Below are 24,615 nucleotides of genomic sequence, written 5' to 3'. Positions count from 1 at the left end.
GCTCCAATCTAATGATGAAAATTCTAAATGAAACAACAAAAGAAATGCACAAGTTCCCTTGAAACTATCAAACAGTATAATTCAAGCACCTGCAGCCCCCAAATAACTGCAATAAAACTATCAACATTATCTATTGCTATACAGATATTATGTGCTCCATACTTGGTCACTCAAACTACCATATCCCAAAATGTTTTGCTTGAATGTAAAGCAAAAAGAGTTGTAATCAAAGCATCTTAATATAATCCAAGCAAAAAGGTCGGAACTGTCTCATTTCAAACTCCTTCAACTGACCATTTTCTTTGGACGACATTCTATTGCAGTCCAGTATATAAATGGGCGGTGAATATCCACCGAGATAGCTACGCCTCGTAATTTTTTAAATGATTAATTAATTAGAATATTTTCGTTAATGTTCTTGAATTCACGGTCAAATTTATGAATTCACGACTTAATGTTTTTGAATTCACGACCACATCTATGAATTCACAATTTAATATTCTTTAATTCACAACTAGATCTATGAATTCACAATTAAAACTCGAATTTACAATCAAAATAAATTTTAGTTTTAGTTATGAATTCAAACTTTAAAAACTCAAATTCACAACTACTTGAATTCTCAACCAAAATAAATTCTAGTTGTGAATTAAATTCTGATTGTGAATTTTACTGGTTGTGAATTTCCAATAAAAAAATTCTTGCTATGTATTAAATTTTGGTTGTAAATACACAACCAAAAAATTCTTATTGTGAATTCGACTATTTAGGGTTTAGGGTTTAGGGTTTAGGGTTTAGGTTTTAGGGTTTAGGGTTTAGTTTTTAGGGTTTAGGGTTCAGTTCAGTTTCAGTTTCAGTTTCAGTTCAGTTCAGTTTCAGTTTCAGTTCAGTTGTGAATTCACAACTAGGGTTTAAGTTTAGTGTTTCACTTCAGTTCAGTTGTGAATTCACAATCGTAACAATTCACAACTAGGGTTTAGGGTTTAGATTGGGTTTAGGGTTTAGGTTTTAGTTTTTAGGATTTAAGGGTCAGTTTCAGTTTAGTTCAGTTTCAGTTCAGTTGTGAATTCACAACTAGGGTTTAGGTTTAGGGTATAGTGTTTCAGTTCAGTTCAGTTGTGAATTCACAATCGTAATAATTCACAACTAGGGTTTAGGTTTAGGGTTTAGATTGGGTTTAGGGTTTAGGGTTTAGGGTTTAGAGTTTAGGGTTTAGTTTTTAGGGTTTAGGGTTCAGTTCAGTTCAGTTCAGTTTCAGTTTCAGTTCAGTTGTGAATTTAATGTTTCAGTTCAATTCAGTTCAGTTTCAGTTAAGTTTCAGTTCAGTTCAGTTCAGTTGTAAATTTAGTGTTTCAGTTCAGTTGTGAATTTACAATCGTAACAATTCACAACTAGGGTTTAGGTTTAGGGTTTCAGTTTAGTTGTGAATTTAATGTTTCAGTTCAGTTGTGAATTTAGTGTTTCAGTTCAGTTGTGAATTCACAATCGTAACAATTCACAACTAGGGTTTAGGTTTAGGGTTTAGGGTTTAGGGTTATAGTTTAGTTGTGAATTTAATGTTTCTGTTCAGTTTAGTTTCAGTTCAGTTCAGTTGTGAATTTAGTGTTTCAGTTCAGTTGTGAATTCACAATCGTAATAATTCACAATTAGATTTAAGAATTCACAACCAGGTCGATGAATTCACAACTTAATGTTCTTGAATTCACAACTAGCTCGATGAATTCACAACTTAATATTCTTGAATTTACAACCAAATCTATAAATTCACAATCAAAATAAATTACAGTTTTAATTGTGAATTCAAACTTTAAAAAACTCAAATTCACAACCAAAATAAATTCTAGTTGTGAATTAAATTCAGGTTGTGAATTCGACTGACTGTGAATTCACAACCAACATAAATCTGGTTGTGAATTAAATTTTGGTTGTGAATTCGTTTGTTGTGAATTCACAACCAAAAAATTCTAGTTGTGAATTAAATTTTGGTTGTGAATTCGACTGGTTGTGAATTAAATTTTGGCTGTGAATTCGACTAGTTGTGAATTCACAAACAAAAAATTCTGGTTGTGAATTCGACTGGTTGTGAATTCTCAATTCACAACCAGTGTGAATTCACAACCAAAAAATTTTGGTTGTGAATTCACACTGGTTGTGAATTGCGGGATTTTTTAAAGGGGTGATGTAAAGTGGACATTTTTTTAATTTTTAATGTGGAAGGGTATTTTGGTAACAGTGGCCATTTTTTAATATTTTTATCTTAGTGGACAATTTTTAATTTTACAATATGAAAGTGGCCATTTTAAAAATCCACTCCCAATTTTATTATTTCACGCTATATGTGTTTAGTATTAAGTCGCGAATTAATTCCGACTTTCACGAGTATTTAATTAGCAAGAACTGGAGAATTATTACAGAAACGAGTACGAACTATGAGAAATTAGATCTCGATAAATAGTTACATCAAAATCCTACACTATTCCACCATCCCCTCTAACACCTCATTACTTCAGCCACCTTTCTTTTCAAAAGCTACAGATTTTCTGGTGGCAAATTTTTCTTTTCAAAATGCTGCAAATTTGTTTTTCAAAGTCTGCTGACATCTCCTCAAATCACCTCAACTCTCTACGGCATGATCCGCATTTTTCTCAAAGGCTGCAAATCCTCCTACTCCCTACACAAATTTCCACTCTCTTAAATTCCGTTGTCTACGGAACCCACCTTTAAATTCACATAATATCAACTAATACTTAGCACTCTACTCTAGCAAGAACCACACCGGTGCAGAGAAAGGTAAGAATAAGTTCAATTCTTATGCACTTCCTTAACAGCTTCTCATTCAATAACCTTATTCTTGAATCATTCTCGCAGCCAACACAAAATCAATCGAACTCCAGAACAACAACGGAAATCAGAAAGCTTTCTTCAAGGTTTCACATTCTATAACTCACTAGCTTCATCATTCATATATAGAATTATTTTCGTGATATTCGAAATGAACAGAGGACTTAGAATATATATATATATATATATATATATATATATGAATGTGCTCTGCTTTCATTCAAAAGAAATTCTAAACTAGAGGACAGAAAACCAAGTTTCAAGCTAAAAATCAGGTCTTTACACCAATTGAGTTTTCTGTAAATTATTTCAAATTGCAAACCTATCGTGAGTGATAAAACGAGAGAGAGAAGATGGTGGACTGTCGGAGCTCTGCGACTCACGACGACGGCGACTCCGGGAGAGTCGGCTGTCGGGCTCTTGCTGCCAACAGCAGCGGCCGACGATGGCGCTCCTCCAGTGAGCCCCTGACCACCGGACGAGCAGCAGCAGCTCCAGGCCGCGACTCCGACGAAACAGCAGCTGCAGTCGGCGGCGGCTCCAGGCAAGCCAACGGCGGCGGCAGCTCCGAGCGAGACGAACTACTGCAGGCCAGATCCGTCGACCTCAGGCGAAGAAGCAATAACTCCAAGCGGCGGCGACTTCACTGGGCAACTTCCAGCGGAGCAGGCGGCGGCGCGACGTCGGAAACGAAAGAGAGAGAGAGAGACGTGCGTCTTTGTGTGTGTGCGTGGGTTGTGAAAGAAGAAAAGAGATAGAGAGAAAGAGGCGTGAAGTGAGTTATAAGAGAGAGAAGGTTTTGATTGGGCCTCCCTCTTGGGTTAAAAAAAAAAAAAACTGATTTGGGCTCCTCTCCTTGGGCCGAATTTTTTTTAAAGTAATTATATAATTATTGGGCTTTGTTTTAAAATGGTTAATTGGGATTATACTTAAGCCCAATTCATCTTTGATTTATTTAAAAAGGGTTTTAATTAATTGTTAATTTGACTAAGTTTTATTAATTACTTAGTTCCTTTAATTAGTTAATTATTGAAACCCTATTTTATTTTATTACTTCTAATTAGAATGGATTATTCCATTAATTAGACTTATTGTCTTTATTATGGACTAATCTAGATGAGAATTATTTATTGATTTAAGGGAATCATTTTTTTTCATATGTAATACCCGGGCTTTTGATGACGTGTTTAATTGCTTAAGTTTGAGTAATTAGGGTATAGATCCCTTGTTTGATTACTTTGTATAGAGATGAGGAGTTATATGAAGTTTTGTTGTTATATTTTAAAGATGTTGAGATGTTCTTTTGATGATGTGAGGATGATGTGTGATTTTATATCCGTAATTGAGTTTGAGTATTTGAATAATTCGAGATAATTATTTGAATGAGAACGGTGAACTCGGAAGTGAGATCTGAGTCCGTTAAGACGTTTTTGAAATTTTTGACTTTTTGACGATGAATAGTAAAATACTGCTATTTCGTCTTTTTGTCGACTTTCAAAATCTTACGTGCACGTCGTCGAGAAATATTCTTAGTTTTTCGATACGAGTCCAATAATGAAAGTTTTTATTTGTGGACGACGAGTGAATAGTAAATCGGGATTTCTCGATAAACGAACCGAGCTCGTTTATCAGAATTTCGAGAACGAGCTTGCGTTTTCTATATTTATATAGAATTACGAGTGTAATGAAAGTGAGTAGGAGTTAAGAGTGTGAGTAACGAAGAATGTGGGTAATTAGTCGTTAAAACGAGACGAAACGGGATATTTAACGACTAACGGGTTAATATCTTAAATATCTAAGGCTACCCCACCAAAACCACCCCCCCAAACCGCCCAACACCCCTTTATCTACCTCACTCACGGCTGAATTCAGCCAACACACTCCAATCATCTTTTCTCTCTCACACACAAACACCAAGAGCACACACTCCCTCCATTAAAGCTTCTTCAAGCTTTTGAGCTCCGATTTGAGCACCGAGACGAGCGCCGATCATCTTTTTGATCACGTTTTTACGTAGGTAACATCTCTACCTACGATTTCATGGTTTTCTTTTCGATTTTCGTCGACGTCGAAAAATGTCGATTCTCGACTTTATTTTGAAACGACGTCGGATCGTCGTGAAATTTTAGTATGTTGTTCTTGGGTAGATGTCGAGCATGTTTAATGAAGAGAGTAAGAACGGAATGAACCGTAGCTATGAAACTCATGAGGGCAGCCCCGTTTTTCACACATTAGCTTGTCTTTCGATTTTTGTTTGATCGTTTTGACTTGATATTTGTGCTTAGGGGTATGCTAGAATCGATATATATTAAATTCGTATTTTTTCAAGCACGAAAATTGTATAAGTTTTTAGAGTATGATTATTTAAATTCGTGAAGTTTGGGATGTTGCATAATGAATATTATTGCGTATATGTGTTCTACGATATCACATGAGCATGCTAATTGATTTACAATTTATGGATGATAATTGTTGAACGAAATTAAAATTGGAATTCTGTCAAAATTTTACAGCAGTTTCAAGCTTATGTTTTCGATGAGTTTTCATTGCTTGATGGCTCTGAAATTTTAATATGTTTATCTATGATATGTGTATTTCGTCGCTGCAAAATTTCATGTCTTTTGGATGAGGTTTGCTATTTTAAAGATATTTTGAAAAATCATTGACAGAATCTGTCAACTGTTGGTAGACTTCACAAAAACGTTTATATCTATTAATCTATGAAGGATTTTGCATCACCGTTTTTTTTAAACGAAACTAGACTTCAATAATTTTCTAAAAACATAAGATTTCGATTTTTATGACCTCTGAAACAGAGCAGTTTATTATTTCAAAAATGCCCTGTTCTGCTGTCATATTTTTCCAACAGTAAAAGTGTATGAGTTTCATTGTTTATTTGGCAGATCATATGAACGTTTTCTCTTGTGAAATTTTAACCAAATCTTCAAGGATACCTTTAGTTTTGGCTGATTAAATTTGATGGAATTTTATTAAGGTTTGCCTTGGTTTCTAATGGCCTAAACAAAATTGGCAGAAATTGTCAATCTTTGACAACCTGCACTAAAAGAGCAATATCTCCAAAAACCTTTAACCTTTTTGGTTAACTACCATTTTTAGAGTGAACTACACTTCATGAAGTTTTTGAGATCAATTGGTATGATAGTTTATGATGATTGAGTTGGTTGTTATGAATTTTTAAAGATGACACAAAAACAGCAAAACTTTCTAGAAAATAACTTGATTATATTTGTTTTGATGGATGATACGATATGACTAAATGGTGTGAGTTGTGAGAGTTATGATTAACGCACATAAATGTTGGTATCTGACACTCGAACAATTGGTGTCGAGTATAAATGATAGTTTACTGATAAAGAGTTTTGATGATTTTGAATTGTTTGGTTTGCGTTGAAAAGAAGTCAAGATGTTAAGTTTTGAGTCGAGAGACGAGTTCACGTAGTGAGATTCACGCGTTGAAATCTCGTGGCTGACATTATATATGAATAGGTCATGCTGAAATTTTTAGTGAAATTAGAATTTGAGCATAGTCAATTCTTGTTGACCCGTGACTCAAATACATGCCTAATGGAAAGTTTAACTTTCTAATTGGTTAATTAGACGAGATGAGAGCGAATAGATCTGCTAAGAAAGTGGACTTTTCGATGTGTTAAATATTTCTTTTAATTGAAGCGCTGCTAATTATAACATAAGGATGTTATAATTAATGAGTAATGACGAGAGATAATAATTGTTATATTGATTAACAATCAAGAGAGATGAACATTAGAGATACTAATGTTTCATAAAAGAGATTAGATTATTAATCGAGGTTTCTTTTATAACTTCTCACCAATTCTTCATAACGATGAAGGTCCTTTTGGGAAGTAACGACTTGAGGGAGAGAGTGACGTTACTCATTGATACAGAGACACAACGAGGTGGGCATTACTTTTACTATACGTATATAGAGATCCCCTGCGTGTCGTAGGCCTCTTATACGAATGAATGCATGAGATGATCTAACTGTTAATTTCAGTTTCATATATATATCAAATGAGTTTAAATGTTACATTCAAGCAAGTTATTTCATGACAAAATCTTTGAGTTAAAGTTATTTCAAGTATTGTCTTGCCATAAAATGTTTAAATTTTAGTATGATATCTATCTGCTTTGGCTTTGCCAATGATGCAATCGAATTCGGGTCTTGAGCAGTTGATAGCTATCCTGCCAGGGCTAGTGTACACCAGTGACCGTGAGTCATCTAGCGGGTTGGCCGGTCAAGTGACCGTGAGAGGTGGCCACCTCTCCGGCACACAGTTTCAGATATGATAGATTACAAAAGAACTTAGTCTGATCAGACGAACTTTAAGAATCACAAATGAACTTAGTAAGCTTGGGCCTTTTTAGCGAAAAACTCCCTTGCTGTACTGATTATGATGGCATGACAATTTACAGTTTTGAAGCATATATTTTTATACCTAGGCATACGTGCCCACTGAGTGCTTTTGTACTCAGCCCTGCATATGTTTTCTAAATGTGCAGGTTGAGCTGATGTGATGATGGTGCTGCAATGAGCGGAGTCTCCAGGGTTGTTAATAAATAGTTAACCTGTCTAGAATATGTCTTCATACATATGTCTAGCTACTTTCCGCTGCAAGATGTTGTTGATGTTATAGTATGTTATGTCATACTTTGAGTCTTAAGAGAATGGTTTCATATGATGTATAACTTGATTAATGATATTAATTAAGTTTTATGTTGTCTTTCATAGACTGTTCAAAAGAGTATTAATGAGTAAATACGACGATTTTTCTTAGGTTGAGTAAGATTTACGGTTTCAAATGACGCCCCTTTCTTTCCCTTATTCTTTAACCCCATCCCTAGTCGTAGATCACTCGGCTTAACTATCCTTAGTTAAGGCGGGCTGTGACAGAGTGGTATCAGAGCGAAGGAAAGCTCTGAATTAGAAGTCCTGAGTTTAGTCTAGAATGAGTCACTAGACTAATAGTTATTAACAACCGTGAGCTCAGCGCACCATCACACCAGGCTCAACGAGGTATGTAAAATTTCAAAGTTTATTTGACGTTAAATTTTGAAGAGCATGATGTTGAGGTTATATGATGAGTTATGATGTTACACTTTAAAGGTGCATAGTTTGAGTTTGAGGATGACAACATGATTAATAATGAGTTATTATGTTGTAAGAGCATATGTTGATGTTACATGATGAATCATGAGAGCGTTTATATCATATGATGTTATATGATTGAGGATGCATAATTATGAGTTATGATGTGATGTATTTGAGATGTTTTGTGATGAGATTTGTTTGAGCAGTTGTGATAAGTCACGATGATTTAGATGAAGGAATCTAATGTCATTGTTAAGAGAGATTTTTTTTACTAAGTAGAAGGATGAAATGAGAACTTAGAGCTAAAGCTTGAGAGAATTAGCAATTGCTTTAAGTACTTGTTGGTTTGAGTTATGAGTTTGAGTTATGAGCTTGAGTATAATAGCATGATTAATGATGAGTTATTAGCATGCTGCAATGAGATATTGTACGATATGTTGAGTTGTTTTGTGACGCGAGTTTTGCTAACGCAACCTTAATGGTACTTGAGGAGGTATCATGAGCCATAGTCTTTGGAGATGGCTTTGAGAGAGAATTGTTGAGTTGTCTTACTGAGTCACGATGATTTAGATTAAGGGATCTAATATCATTGTTTAGAGATATTCTCTACTGAGTAAAGATGGGACGAGATGAGAATTTAGATGTTTTGAGCTTGAGTTTTAAGACAACAGTACTACTTAATAGGAGTTTTGCTAAGTTATGTTTTGTTTATTTCTGTTGCTGGAGCCAAGTAGAGTTAGTTCCTAGAGTCACCTTTAAGTTCTCCTTATAGGTTGGCCAGGACTGTTGGCACTGCACGAAAGTGGACTGTTGTGAGATCGAACTCAGGAAAGATCGGATACGAGGACGAGGCGTACAATATGTGGTACAGAGATACCCTAGCAGATTTTCAAACACATGTTCATAGACTATGAAAGGATAAAAGCCTTATGGTTGTTACTAGACTGGATGGCATCGTGCACCTAGTCCCCGTGCTACCAATCGAGTGGTAGGATTGAGCAAGGAAGAAAGCCACTCAATATGATGGGACATGTCGTCTTGAGCATTGGACCCACAGGAGATGGGATTTGTTACAGATACCCAGATTTTCTATGCGGATCTACTGACCGGATGCCTGTTTTCTACCAGGGACTCTAGAAGAGTGTAGTAGATATCGAGTCGATCCTTGAGTATCAGTTACCAAAGATGATAAAATGATAAACGATAATGAGGACGAGAAGTAGCCGATGAGGGCTAGAGTTGATGAGGATGAGAAGAGAAGTCGATGTAGGCTAGAGCTAAGGATGATCTTGAGAGTATGCGCGGTACACCCTCGTTTTTGATTAGTTGCAATTACATTGCGATGTATATAACTTACTTAGGAGATACTGGTACTTGAGATTTTGACATGATGATAGATAAGCATGCGAATATAGTACCCTACTGATGTTAAATAGATGGATGTTCCTAGTGTGCTAAAGTAGCAACTAGATGAGTTAACTGGTAGCAATTACCGTAGGAGGTTCAGACCGAGACATAGTACTATTAATGGTGTTGGTTTAGAAGGGACATTACGATAGATACTATGGTTTTTGTAGGGTTTAAATAACCCCTTTATGTAAGCCCTCTAAAAAGAGGCATTCTACTGATGGATATATTAGGTTGACCAGAGTGGTCTTTTTGTTAGCATTTCGTGAGTGCTTATTGCCTTACAGATGAATGTTAAGGTGACCGTGAGGGTTTCCTTAAAGTTGAGTTAGTAAATTGAACTTGAGTTTCGAGGATGCTTAGAGCGTTGGTCGAGTTGAGTTTTCCTTTTGTGATTTCAAAAATGCCTCAAAGATGTCATCAAGAGTGTGATGTCAAGGATAGGCGGGATAATACTCCGCCACCACCACCGCAACATGAGAGGAGAGTCGAAAAATATTGAACTTTCGAAACAAGAGTCTAGAACATAGGACCCTGAGTTTAAGCTTTTAGCTTGCTGGTGTGAACTTAAGTTTTGTTATGTATAGTATGTTGAGGGTTTAGAAGACACAGAATTTCCAAGTTCGGGATAATATATCCCGTGTGACTGGGGAGTGATTATGTTGGACCTGGCCAGTCCGCATGATCCAAATCTCAGTAGACGTGTTTTGGGTTTATAAACCCATATGTTTCAACTTTCGGTTGAAAAGCCAGATGGGTTCTTACTCTAGGTCATTTTGTTCGACCTGGTAGTTACTTCATTCTACCCTCTGGTCATTCATTTGAGTCTCTTAAACAATTTGTTTTGATGTCGTTCTATGGTTGAACCCTTACAACTTTTGAGTTATCCTAGTAGATTTTTTTTTTATGTATAAGACCCGTCAGAGGACTTTAACACCTGAGCAACTGGCAAACTACACTTGAGAACAATTGAAGACTACTCTTGAGAAGTATGTACAGAGGAGTACAGTAAGCAGCGAGAGGCTGATTATCGAAGTTTGATGCAAGGAAAGAAATCGGTTGTAGAGTATAATCGAGAATTCTGTGAGCTAACACGTTCGCTCATCAGAAGATGGATATTGATGAAGAGATGTCTGAGTTTTAAGTGCCGGTTTAAGGCAGGACTTTAAGGTAGTATGGGCAAGTTATTGGATGCACCAGTTAGAATCCTGTTTAATACAAGAGCCTCGCATTCTTTAATTGGTTGAAGCATGTTACCTTCAAACTCGAACCAAAACAAGCTAGTCCCGAGTTGAGAGTAATCACTCCTGTAGGAAGAGCTACTACAGTTTCTCACATGATTTCTAACTTAGAGCTTGAGTTAGGATCACTAAAGATGAAAACAAGAACCTTGCACTTAATGCATATGTGGAACGTAGACATTATTCTAAGGATGGAATGGTTAGCAGAGAACTTTGGCCCGATTGATTGTAAGAAGAGACAGATAGCTTTCCAACCACCTGGGAAGGAACATACATGTTTTCACGGCATTGATAGAAAGAAGAGAGTTCCAATCATTTCGGCACTTCAGGCGTCGAAATTGGTAAAGAAGAAAGGAGCACAAGCTTACCTAGTTTACTTGAATGATGAAGGAGAATCAAGTAAAAACTTTGAGGATGTAGCAGTGGTAAGGGAATATAGAGATGTATTTCCCAATGTCTTACCAGGATTGCCACCAACAAGACAGTTGGAGTTCACTATCCACCTAGACCTTGATCAGCACCAGTGTCGAAGGCACCCTATAGAATGGCGCCTAAGGAGCTACGAGAGCTGAAGATTCAGCTACAAGAATTGCTCGAGTTAGGTTTTATTAGACCTAGTGTATCCCCGTGGGGAGCACCAGTCCTTTTTGTAAAAAAGAAGGATGACACGTTGAGAAGGTACAAAAATTATCGAGAACTGAATAAATTGACACTCAAGAACAAATATCCTTTACCGAGGATAGATGACTTGTTTGATCAATTAAGAGGAGCGAGCTTTTTCTCGAAAGTTGACATGAGATCAGATTACCACCAGTTGAAATTTTGACAGAAGAATATACGTAAGACAGCTTTTCAAATGAGGTATGAGCACTATGAGTTCATAGTTATGCCATTCGGTTTGGCGAAGGCACCAATAGTTTTCATGGATCACATGATCGAGTGTTCCATCAATAACCGGATAAATTTGTCATAGTTTTCATAGATGATATTCTCATCTATTCGAAGAATGAGCAGGAGCGCCAAAACATTTGAAAACGATGTTGGAAACGCTAAGAGTTGAGAAGTTTTTGCCAAATTCACCAAGTGCGAGTTTTGGTTGAACGAAGTAACTTTTCTAGGACATATTATTTCATCCGAATGAATTAAAGTTGACCCTGCCAAGGTACAAGCTGTACATGAGTGGAGATCACCAACTACGCCTAACGAGATTTGCAGCTTTTTAGGCTTAGCAGGATACTATCAGAGGTTTATTGAAGGATTTTCCACGATAACAAGACCGATGACACAATTACTTAGAAAAGAAGCTAAGTACAATTGGAAAAAGGAGTGTGAAGAGAGTTTTTAAGAGCTTAAAGGAAATTGACTACAGCACCAGTGCCGCTAGTCCCGAAAATGGATAAAGAGTATACCATCTACACAGATGCGTTAGAGAATGGGCTAGGATGTGTTTTGATGCAAGAAGGAAGAGTTACAGTCTATGCATAACGATAACTTAGACCCCACGAGATAAATTATCCAACGCATGATTTAGAGCTTGCAGCCGTTGTGCATGCCCTGAAAATTTGGAGACATCATCTCTACGGAGTTAGATGTGAGATTTTCATGGACCACAAAAGTTTGAAATACTTTTTCGAGCAGAAGGATATTAACATGAGGCAAAGGAGATGGCTCGAATTAGTAAATGATGTTGACTGCAACATTAATTATCACCCTGGCAAGGCCAATGTAGTAGCCGATACATTGAGCCGGAAGGTCTCGTCAAAGTTAGGATGTCTTCTCACGAGAGAGAATGAGCTTATAAAGGACTTTGACAAGATGATGATAGAAATGATAAAACCACCAGGGACGATAGCGAGTATTGTTGCGACGATGCCTAGTTTGAGGAAAATGATGATTGAAGCATAAGGAAAGATGAGACAATGAACAAGTTACGAGAAAGGATAACAGCAGGAGATCTCAAGAGTTACCAAAAAGCATCAGACAATGCTATCTTATTTGAGGGGAGAATATGCATTCCCCGCGATGATGAACTTAAGAATACGATCATGAGTGAGACTCATGATACGCCTTACACCGCCCACCCAGGAGGCACAAAGATTTATTAGGTTGTGAAAAAGAGATTTTTGTGGGACGGAATGAAACGAGACATAGCTTCGTTTGTAGAGCGATGCTTAGTTTGTCAGCAAGTGAAAGCATTACACCAACGACCCTATGGGAAGTTAAAACTGTTGGAGATTCCCGAGTGGAAATGAGATCACATAGCGATGGAATTTGTGATAGCTTTACTGAAAAGTCAAATAGGAAATACAGCAATTTGGGTGATTGTAGATCGACTAACAAAATCTGCACATTTCATACTGATCCTAATCGCGTATGGACCAGATAAGTTAGCACAATTGTACGTTCGTGAGATTATAAGATTGCTTTGAGTACCGATGTAAGATCACCTCAGAAAGAGATCAATAAAAAAAAATTTTACATCACGTTTTTGGATGAGTTACAGAAAGAGTTGGGTACAAGGATGAATTTTAGCATAGCAGACGATAGAAGATATGATAAGAACTACTATCCTTGATAGAGGAGTACATCGGGAGAATGTATTGCCACTAATTGAGTTTTCCTATAAGATGTGAGACAAAGTTTCGAGGTAGGTGACAAAGTTTTCTTGAAGGTTTCACCCTCAAAGGGGATGAATAGGTTTGGAGTTAAAGGACAGCTTAGACCCAGAGTTATAAGTCCTTATGAGATTTTGCAAAAGATAGGTCCAATAGCATATAGGTTGGCTTTGCCACCTAGCTTTGGAAATGTGCATAACGTGTTTCACGTGTCACAACTAAGAGGATATAATTTTCGACCCAAACCATGTGGGTTACTAAGAAGAAATGATCTTAGAACCAGACTTGAGTTATGAAGAGAGACCTCAGATGATGCTAAATCATAAGAATCGACTATTGAGAAATAAGTCGATCGCACTGGTTAAAGTCCAGTGGAGACGTTATAGTTAGAAAGAAGTGGAAAGAGAGCTTGATGATATGATGTGAGAGAAGTGCCCGAAACATTTACAGGAGGTACAAATTTCGGGACGAAATTAATTTTAAGGGGGAGGGTATGTAATACCCGGGCTTTTGATGACGTGTTTAATTGCTTAAGTTTGAGTAATTAGGGTATAGATCCCTTGTTTGATTACTTTGTATAGAGATGAGGAGTTATATGAAGTTTTGTTGTTATATTTTAAAGATGTTGAGATGTTCTTTTGATGATGTGAGGATGATGTGTGATTTTATATCCGTAATTGAGTTTGAGTATTTGAATAATTCGAGATAATTATTTGAATGAGAACGGTGAACTCGGAAGTGAGATCTGAGTCCGTTAAGACGTTTTTGAAATTTTTGACTTTTTGACGATGAATAGTAAAATACTGCTATTTCGTCTTTTTGTCGACTTTCAAAATCTTACGTGCACGTCGTCGAGAAATATTCTTAGTTTTTCGATACGAGTCCAATAATGAAAGTTTTTATTTGTGGACGACGAGTGAATAGTAAATCGGGATTTCTCGATAAACGAACCGAGTTCGTTTATCAGAATTTCGAGAACGAGCTTGCGTTTTCTATATTTATATAGAATTACGAGTGTAATGAAAGTGAGTAGGAGTTAAGAGTGTGAGTAACGAAGAATGTGGGTAATTAGTCGTTAAAACGAGACGAAACGGGATATTTAACGACTAACGGGTTAATATCTTAAATATCTAAGGCTACCCCACCAAAACCACCCCCCCAAACCGCCCAACACCCCTTTATCTACCTCACTCACGGCTGAATTCAGCCAACACACTCCAATCATCTTTTCTCTCTCACACACAAACACCAAGAACACACACTCCCTCCATTAAAGCTTCTTCAAGCTTTTGAGCTCCGATTTGAGCACCGAGACGAGCGCCGATCATCTTTTTGATCACGTTTTTACGTAGGTAACATCTCTACCTACGATTTCATGGTTTTCTTTTCGATTTTCGTCGACGTCGAAAAATGTCGATTCTCGACTTTATTTTGAAACGACGTCGGATCGTCGTGAAATTTTAGTATGTTGTTCTTGGGTAGATGTCGAGCATGTTTAATGAAGAGAGTAAGAACGGAATGAACCGTAGCTATGAAACTCATGAGGGCAGCCCCGTTTTTCACACATTAGCTTGTCTTTCGATTTTTGTTTGATCGTTTTGACTTGATATTTGTGCTTAGGGGTATGCTAGAATCGATATATATTAAATTCGTATTTTTTCAAGCACGAAAATTGTATAAGTTTTTAGAGTATGATTATTTAAATTCGTGAAGTTTGGGATGTTGCATAATGAATATTATTGCGTATATGTGTTCTACGATATCACATGAGCATGCTAATTGATTTACAATTTATGGATGATAATTGTTGAACGAAATTAAAATTGGAATTCTGTCAAAATTTTACAGCAGTTTCAAGCTTATGTTTCGATGAGTTTTCATTGCTTGATGGCTCTGAAATTTTAATATGTTTATCTATGATATGTGTATTTCGTCGCTGCAAAATTTCATGTCTTTTGGATGAGGTTTGCTATTTTAAAGATATTTTGAAAAATCCTTGACAGAATCTGTCAACTGTTGGTAGACTTCACAAAAACGTTTATATCTATTAATCTATGAAGGATTTTGCATCACCGTTTTTTTTAAACGAAACTAGACTTCAATAATTTTCTAAAAACATAAGATTTCGATTTTTATGACCTCTGAAACAGAGCAGTTTATTATTTCAAAAATGCCCTGTTCTGCTGTCATATTTTTCCAACAGTAAAAGTGTATGAGTTTCATTGTTTATTTGGCAGATCATATGAACGTTTTCTCTTGTGAAATTTTAACCAAATCTTCAAGGATACCTTTAGTTTTGGCTGATTAAATTTGATGGAATTTTATTAAGGTTTGCCTTGGTTTCTAATGGCCTAAACAAAATTGGCAGAAATTGTCAATCTTTGACAACCTGCACTAAAAGAGCAATATCTCCAAAAACCTTTAACCTTTTTGGTTAACTACCATTTTTAGAGTGAACTACACTTCATGAAGTTTTTGAGATCAATTGGTATGATAGTTTATGATGATTGAGTTGGTTGTTATGAATTTTTAAAGATGACACAAAAACAGCAAAACTTTCTAGAAAACAACTTGATTATATTTGTTTTGATGGATGATACGATATGACTAAATGGTGTGAGTTGTGAGAGTTATGATTAACGCACATAAATGTTGGTATCTGACACTCGAACAATTGGTGTCGAGTATAAATGATAGTTTACTGATAAAGAGTTTTGATGATTTTGAATTGTTTGGTTTGCGTTGAAAAGAAGTCAAGATGTTAAGTTTTGAGTCGAGAGACGAGTTCACGTAGTGAGATTCACGCGTTGAAATCTCGTGGCTGACATTATATATGAATAGGTCATGCCGAAATTTTTAGTGAAATTAGAATTTGAGCATAGTCAATTCTTGTTGACCCGTGACTCAAATACATGCCTAATGGAAAGTTTAACTTTCTAATTGGTTAATTAGACGAGATGAGAGCGAATAGATCTGCTAAGAAAGTGGACTTTTCGATGTGTTAAATATTTCTTTTAATTGAAGCGCTGCTAATTATAACATAAGGATGTTATAATTAATGAGTAATGACGAGAGATAATAATTGTTATATTGATTAACAATCAAGAGAGATGAACATTAGAGATACTAATGTTTCATAAAAGAGATTAGATTATTAATCGAGGTTTCTTTTATAACTTCTCACCAATTCTTCATAACGATGAAGGTCCTTTTGGGAAGTAACGACTTGAGGGAGAGAGTGACGTTACTCATTGATACAGAGACACAACGAGGTGGGCATTACTTTTACTATACGTATATAGAGATCCCCTGCGTGTCGTAGGCCTCTTATACGAATGAATGCATGAGATGATCTAACTGTTAATTTCAGTTTCATATATATATCAAATGAGTTTAAATGTTACATTCAAGCAAGTTATTTCATGACAAAATCTTTGAGTTAAAGTTATTTCAAGTATTGTCTTGCCATAAAATGTTTAAATTTTAGTATGATATCTATCTGCTTTGGCTTTGCCAATGATGCAATCGAATTCGGGTCTTGAGCAGTTGATAGCTATCCTGCCAGGGCTAGTGTACACCAGTGACCGTGAGTCATCTAGCGGGTTGGCCGGTCAAGTGACCGTGAGAGGTGGCCACCTCTCCGGCACACAGTTTCAGATATGATAGATTACAAAAGAACTTAGTCTGATCAGACGAACTTTAAGAATCACAAATGAACTTAGTAAGCTTGGGCCTTTTTAGCGAAAAACTCTCTTGCTGTACTGATTATGATGGCATGACAATTTACAGTTTTGAAGCATGTATTTTTATACCTAGGCATACGTGCCCACTGAGTGCTTTTGTACTCAGCCCTGCATATGTTTTCTAAATGTGCAGGTTGAGCTGATGTGATGATGGTGCTGCAATGAGCGGAGTCTCCAGGGTTGTTAATAAATAGTTAACCTGTCTAGAATATGTCTTCATACATATGTCTAGCTACTTTCCGCTGCAAGATGTTGTTGATGTTATAGTATGTTATGTCATACTTTGAGTCTTAAGAGAATGGTTTCATATGATGTATAACTTGATTAATGATATTAATTAAGTTTTATGTTGTCTTTCATAGACTGTTCAAAAGAGTATTAATGAGTAAATACGACGATTTTTCTTAGGTTGAGTAAGATTTACGGTTTCAAATGACGCCCCTTTCTTTCCCTTATTCTTTAACCCCATCCCTAGTCGTAGATCACTCGGCTTAACTATCCTTAGTTAAGGCGGGCTGTGACATCATATTACTTAGTCTATTAATTATTTTCTTAAATTAGATTATTATTAACATGTGCTATTAATCCAACTCGTTAGTCAAGTCTTTAATTTAGTTTTGTTATATAATCATAGTCATGATTATTCATAAAACTACTCGAGTTATTATCTTAGAATAATAATTTCTCGGTTAATAAGGACTTCATAGTAAACATGCATTCTCATTAATTAAGGATTCCCAAACGACTTACCTTATATTCCTATAATAAAAGGTCAAGTGTGGGAGTCGGTGCTATCGGGAGAATCACTGCCTCAGTAGCGAAACTCTACAACAGGTGGACATTACTTTCATATATATCAAATGAGTTTCATATTACAGTTGAACAAGTTTTCATGACAAAATCTTTGAATTGAAGTTATTTCAAGTATTGTCTTGCCATAAAATGTTTCAATTTCAGTATGATATCTATCTGATGTGGTTTTGCCAGTTATGTAATCGAATTCGGGTCATGAGCAGTTGATAGCTATCCTGCCAGGGCTAGTGTACACCAGTGACCGTGAGTCATCGAGCGGGTTGGCCGGTCAAGTGTCCGTGGGAGATGGCCATCTCTCCGGCACATAGTTCCAGATATGATAGATTACAAGAGAACTTAGACTGATCAGTCGAACTTTAGAATCACAAATGAATTTAGTATGCTTGGGCCTTTATAAGTAAAAAATCCCTGGCTATACTTTTGAAATGGCATTACAATTTACAGTTTATTAATATGTATATGATTTTCGGCATATGTTTACTGAGTACTTTGTACTTAGCCCTGCATATATTTCTAAATGTGTAGGTTGAGCAGTGATGGGTGATGATGGGGTGTCGTACAGAGCTTTGTCATATTTACAAAATAAACTCTTGGCGATACATGTATCATGTTCTCATTTCCGCTGCGAACACTCAATTATGATGCAATTTATTCTATTATGTCGGATTATCAATTCAAGTGATTGTATAAACACTTTAATCGGATGCTCATGACCGATTATTAGCTTTTATCTCTATATATATGTGACTTGTTCTCATATTATATCTCAATCTTAGTTCAAATCCTTTATGATTATTTATTACCCCTTTCTATCCCCTCTCCTAATTTCCCTTCCCTAGTCACGGTTTCCCAGCTTACCTATCCGTAGTTAAGTCCGGTCTTGACACAGAGAAGAGGAGAAATGGAGAAGAAAAAGAAGAAGCGGTTTGGGTTGGGCTTTTAAAAGAAATAGGGTTTTGCTAGTGGATTGGACTTTTAAAATAATTTATTTAAAGGGCAAATTGCATGAAAATACCCCACTTTATTTCAAATTTGATTTTTTGACAAACTTTTTTTTTGTTGCAAAAATTTGAACGAGCTTTCAATTTGTTGCAATGTCCGGCCCGTTAAATTTTCGGGCCAAATTAAATCTTAGTTGGCAGCCCGACTGCCAACGTGGCATTAAAAACGCCAAATCACACCCACCCTCCCCTCCCACGTCACCATCCACTCCCACGTCACCCCCTCTCTCTCTTCCCCCTTCCCTCTCTTCCTCCACGGCTCTTACCCTCTGTCTCAATTCCTCCATCGCCCGCCACTTCCTCCCTGAATTCTAGGACCTCTGCAGCAACGGTCGCCGCCCCCAAATTCCCAACAACTCGCCGGACTTCCGACCTCCATCGTCCCAGATACCCAACAACCTCGCCGCCTCCAAATCAGAAATTGAAGAATGAAGAAAGCGGCCACAGATCTGAAGCCCAGATCCGCCTAGACGCTTTGAAGCTTCGTCCTCCCCGCATTCACCACCAAACAACCACTTCGTCCCCCTCCGCTTCCTAGACCCCGTCGGACCCCTCCATTCCCCCATGTCAAAATCACCACTAAAGCTCTTTCCATTCACTACGATTCGAATGGGGAAATTGTTTAGGAAATTGCCTGAATTCCCATATTATTTCCAGATATGTGATTTAGGGTTTAGGGATTCGAATGGGGAAATTGTTTTTAGATTGGAGCTGGTTAATTGGAGAAACGATTTAGCAATCTCAGAAATGGAGAAAATAGGGAAAAGCGGGGAGAGGGAGGGGGAGGTCCGACAGGGTATGGGGAGGGGAAAGTGGCGGCGCTGAAGTGGGGAGGGGTAGGGGGCGGCGGGCGCCGACGATTGGTGGCTGTGGTTTCTGCCGCCGAGAGAGATGGGGGAAGAGAGAGAGAGAAGATGACGTGGGAGGAGGAGGAGGAGGAAGAGAGAGATAGTGGGCAACGTGGGGGTGACATGGGAGGGGAGGGTGGGTGTGATTTGGCGTTTTTAATGCCACGTTGGCAGTCGGGCTGCCAACTAAGATTTAATTTGGCCCGAAAATTTAACGGGCCGAACATTGCAACAAATTGAAAGCTCGTTCAAATTTTTGCAACAAAAAAAAAGTTTGTCAAAAAATCAAATTTGAAATAAAGTGGGGTATTTTCATGCAATTTGCCCTTATTTAAATAATGGGCTTTAAAATCAGTGGGCTTTGGCTAAACATTAAAATGTTCCATTTAATTATTTTAATTATCAGTTTTCTTAATTACTTTAATTTTAATAATTTAAATTAAACTAGTTTTAAGTTTATGTAATTTTTAATTATGTCTTTTAATTTAGGTAGTTTTAATTTTATGTAATTTTAACAATTGTGTTATTTAAATTAAATAAAAAAATACAAAAATCAAAACTAATAGATATGAGTCATGACATTGAATCATGAGTGGTCCCAGATGTGGATGAGCCAACAATTGACTCAACGGATATGGATGCTCTAAGACCAACAATAGCAACGACCTTTTTTATGGGTGGTCGATCGCCATGTCATATGAAAGAGGAAAAAAAAATTCAAGTTGTAAAAAATGGAGCAGACCACCCATGGGCTTGACGAGATCAACCCCAACCAGCAATACAACAACATTATGTTTGTTTTTTATTTACTTTTAATTATTTAATATTTTTAATTATTGTTTGTCTTTTATTTACTTTGTATAATAATTAAATATTTTTATTATTATTTAAAATTTTTAAGATATGATAATATGAAATGTCATCTTTCGATTAGTGGGTTAAATTTTTGGATATTAATATATTTTTTTAATATTTAAAAAATATCAAAATTTCTATATGGCTCTATCTTTTTTGAACAGCCACATGCATCCTTTATTTTGACTCTTCCTTATTTGAAGAGTCATATGCATGTTATATATATATATATATATATATATATATATATATATATAGGGGAGAGCTAAAATAAGTACACTTCTTAAGATATAAAATAAGAATCATTTTCAGCCCTTAAATCATTAAGATCTACGGTTGATTCATCATCCTGTTGAATGAATTCATGGTCCTGAGTTCGAATCTTAAAGGTATCAAAAATTTATTTTTCGCAATTCATATCTTTATACAGCGAATTCATACGTGTTCCACATAAAATTCATACATTTTCCTAATTCTTTTTTCTTATTTTAAGATGTGTATGTATATATATATAGGGGTGGGCTACCGTGAGAGCACATCTTAAAATAAGAAATAAGAGCAAATTTTCAATGTATGAATTTTATGTAGAACACGTATGAATTCGCTGTATAAAGGTATGAATTGTGAAAAATAAATTTTTGTCACCTTTGGGATTCGAACTCAAGACCATAAATCCATCCAACAGGGTTACGAATCAACCTTGGATCTTGATGATCTAAGGGCTGAAAATAATTCTTATTTTATATCTTAAAAAGTGTACTTATTTTAACCCTTCCCTATATATATATATATATATATATATATATATATATCGGAGAAAGTATAAGATCCAGAATTTCTCCTATAATTTCTACTCTCTGGGACTTCAACCTTGTATTCAGGTTGAGAAACCTGTTCTGGAGTTTTATTAATTCCAGATATACTGACTTTTTCAAAATCAGATAAAGGAACAGAGGTTTAATTTTTAGGAGATTTGAGTGATGAAGTGATAAAAATCTTTGTAATCAAATCAATGATGTCTGATCGGGAATGAACGCTTCCGCCGCTGTTGCAGAGGAGGAACCGATCGGCCGCAGTCCAAAGCCAGAAGCCGCCCCGCCGTCCAATGCCAGGAGCCACCCACGCCAGCAGCCCAGCCGCCCCCTTTCACACCTTTCTTCAATCAAAGGTCGTCTTCCCTCAAGGCTCTCTGTCGTCCGACAGTAGCCGCCCCCAGCCCTCGCCGACTCCTTCAATCGACGGCGGAAGTGCGGAACCATCAGATCTGAGATCTGGATCTCGGGGCTTGCTGCGCGACTTCCGCCTCTCGCCGACCCTCAGCTGCGCGACTGCACCGCGCTGCCACCTCTGCTCCCTCTTCCACAGCCGTCCGCCGCCGTGAGGCCCCTGCCGGCCCAGCCCACCGCGCCGAGTCCCTTCCCAGCCAGATCAACGCCCAGATCCGCCGCACTTAGGCCCCTGCCGGCCCCGACCACCGCGCCGTGCCGCTCCCCTGCGCCCAGTCCATCACTGGCAGTCAGCGACAGGCTCGCCGGTGATTGGAGTTCATGCCGCCGCCTCCATGGCTGATATCAGAGATCCCTCCTGCCTAGCTATGCCGAAAATATCGGCGAACTTTGACCCGCCTCGCCGTGAAACATCAAGCCCGACTAGGGTTTCGCCTAATGCTCGTGGAAAATCCACGATATCTCAGAGCGTAACAGCGGATGTTGCTGCTAAAGACGTAACTGCTGCGATTCAGATTGACAAGGCATCATACGCAAAGGTTTTAGGACCGAGTACGGTCCGTAAACAAAATGTTCCGGCGCACATGTTCTGTGCGCTTAAGCCGGAGAAGCATGGGGAGGAAATTGCTCTCACCATCCCCTTAGCACTTTACAAAAAACAGGTCGAGGAATTTAAACATGCTTTGATCGGGAGAGTGCTTCTTCGTAAGGGAGAGAAACACAAACCTAACTTGGAACTCAAACAAGATTTGCAGAAGTTATGGAACATTCAAGAGAGTTGGTGTCTGATTGCTATGGGAAAAGGCTTCTTTATTTTTAATTTCTCGATCCCAGAAGACAAAGCTAGAGTTAAACAACATCTGCTATGGGAACTGCCGTCCGGATCGGTTCGAATAAGGGAATGGACAAAAATGTTCGACCCCTATCGTGAGATCTCCTCGCTTTGTCAGGTATGGGTTCGAATATATAATCTTCCTGTCGAATGCCGTCATCTTGAGGTTATTGCTGGGATTGGAAGACATATTGGGCTACCTTTAAAGCTTGATAAAGCTTCGATCCAAGGGGAGTTTGGACACTTTGCTCGAATATTAATTGAAGTCGATTTATCTCTTCAGTTGCCGGATTCGCTGCTCATTAACTGTGACGAGGGCTCCTTTTATGTCGAATTTAGCTACGAAAATTTGCCTCATTATTGTTCTCGATGCCAGATCACAGGACATACGATTTCACAATGCAGAAAGGGGGAAGCAAAGAAGCCGGCTTCGGCTCCTGTTAGTAAACTCCAAGAGAAAGAGAAAGGAAAGGAAGAGAATCGTTGGAGGGAGAAGGAGCAACCGGAAACCTCAACTCATTCGGCGAAAGGGGTGAATGGATCGCTGACACAACCTTTGGAAGATTTGTATGGGCCAGATCTTTTGGAAAAAGTCTTAGTTCCAATTGATGATGAGTTAAGGAATGAGGAAGAGCAACTTCATACGAAGAATTCAGACTCAGAATCGGACGGTTACACGAGCTCTGCAGCTGATACGATTTTTGACGAACAAGAATTTGAGAATCAAGCTTTGGAGACTTTGCAAGATATTGTTGTACCAGACCCTTCGAGCAAAAATGATCAGGTTGTTGAGCATAGCGATGCTGTGGCAGCAGATATGATACAGCAGGCTCCTCGCCCTCCTACTTCTACTGATACAATGATTGAGAGCTCTCATATGCGGGAGTCCGAAATTGTGCATAAGGGAGCAGACAAAAGAATTAATTTACAAGTTCTTGAGACAACCATGAAAGTGAACAGAATTGCAGCTACTGTGGATAATAAATGCCCGGAGTTGGATCCGCCACCTAAGAAACGGGGAAGGCCACCAGGACAGAAAAAGAAAGTGTCAACTCGACCAGAGGATAGCATCAAAGGGAGACTCAGAAAACCGGAGCAGTTGGACAACTCTCGGCCATCTTCAGCGGAGCTGCTAATAAACAGAAATTTGACAGAAGCGATCGCTTCAGGACAGAAACCGAGGGATTTTGCCATCATTAAGGAAAAAAATACCAGCATGCAAACTATGAATAATGTTTCTGCTAAGATTTGGTCTAGTGAAGTGGAACGGGAGGATGCCCGATCCACACATCATCAATGATTTTAATGAATATCCTTGTTTGGAACGTCCGGGGACTTACGGACGAGTCTAAACTCATACTCAAAGAGCACTGCCGCTCTTTCTCCCCTATGGTGATGGGCATCATTGAGCCTAAAGCTAAATTTTCTAAAGTTCCTGCTTCTATTTGGAATTCCCTTAACGTTGTTCCTTGTCATCAAAATGCGAGATTGAATAAACGTTCTAATATTTGGTGTTTTGTTCATCTGGATGTGATTACTACTGTTGTTTTCTCTTCTGAGCAGATGGTGATTCTGGATTGCATTCTTAATAACTGTAATTTCAAGGTGGCGATTGTCCATGGGGCGAACTCTCATATTCTGCGCCGCAGACTTTGGATTGATTTGTTGGACCATGTTAATGGTCCCTCTATTTTTATTGGCGACTTCAATGCAGTCAAGGGTGCTCATGAGCGTAGCAGTGACTGTATGCCGAGTGCTACCTCTTGTCAGGAATTCAGGGAGTTTATTGAAACTACTGGTTTTATTGAACCGCCTTCGGTGGGTCTCAAGTTCACTTGGTCTGGTAGACGTTTTATGCCTTCTCATGTTGAATCGACTATTGATCGGGCTCTTATTTCTGAGGAGTTTGTGGATAGTTGGGCTGACGTTCATTTGCAGGTCCTTCCTAGGATCTCCTTGGATCATTCGCCCATTATTTTGCGTTGCAGCAATTCTATTGTTACAGGTCAGAGATTTTTTAAATTCCTGCATATGTGGACGCTTCATGGTGGTTTTCATGATT

General features: G+C 37.8%; 2 long non-coding RNA genes across 2 annotated transcripts; both read left to right on the top strand.

Moving 5' to 3' along the window:
• The first annotated feature begins 4,761 nt into the window (after positions 1 to 4,761).
• Positions 4,762 to 7,609, top strand: LOC130989500 (uncharacterized). Its single transcript, XR_009090651.1, has 3 exons — positions 4,762 to 4,858; positions 6,713 to 6,779; positions 7,384 to 7,609. It is a non-coding gene; the product is annotated as an uncharacterized LOC130989500 (long non-coding RNA).
• A 6,843-nt stretch (positions 7,610 to 14,452) lies between these two features.
• Positions 14,453 to 17,337, top strand: LOC130989499 (uncharacterized). The gene is made up of 3 exons (XR_009090650.1): positions 14,453 to 14,587; positions 16,441 to 16,507; positions 17,112 to 17,337. It is a non-coding gene; the product is annotated as an uncharacterized LOC130989499 (long non-coding RNA).
• The last annotated feature ends 7,278 nt before the right edge of the window (positions 17,338 to 24,615 follow it).

The sequence above is a fragment of the Salvia miltiorrhiza genome, chromosome 6 (genome assembly GCF_028751815.1).
Source record: "Salvia miltiorrhiza cultivar Shanhuang (shh) chromosome 6, IMPLAD_Smil_shh, whole genome shotgun sequence".
Lineage (NCBI taxonomy): Eukaryota > Viridiplantae > Streptophyta > Magnoliopsida > Lamiales > Lamiaceae > Salvia > Salvia miltiorrhiza.
Note: the sequence above shows the minus strand (reverse complement) of the source record. Positions and strands in the feature narration are given on the sequence as shown.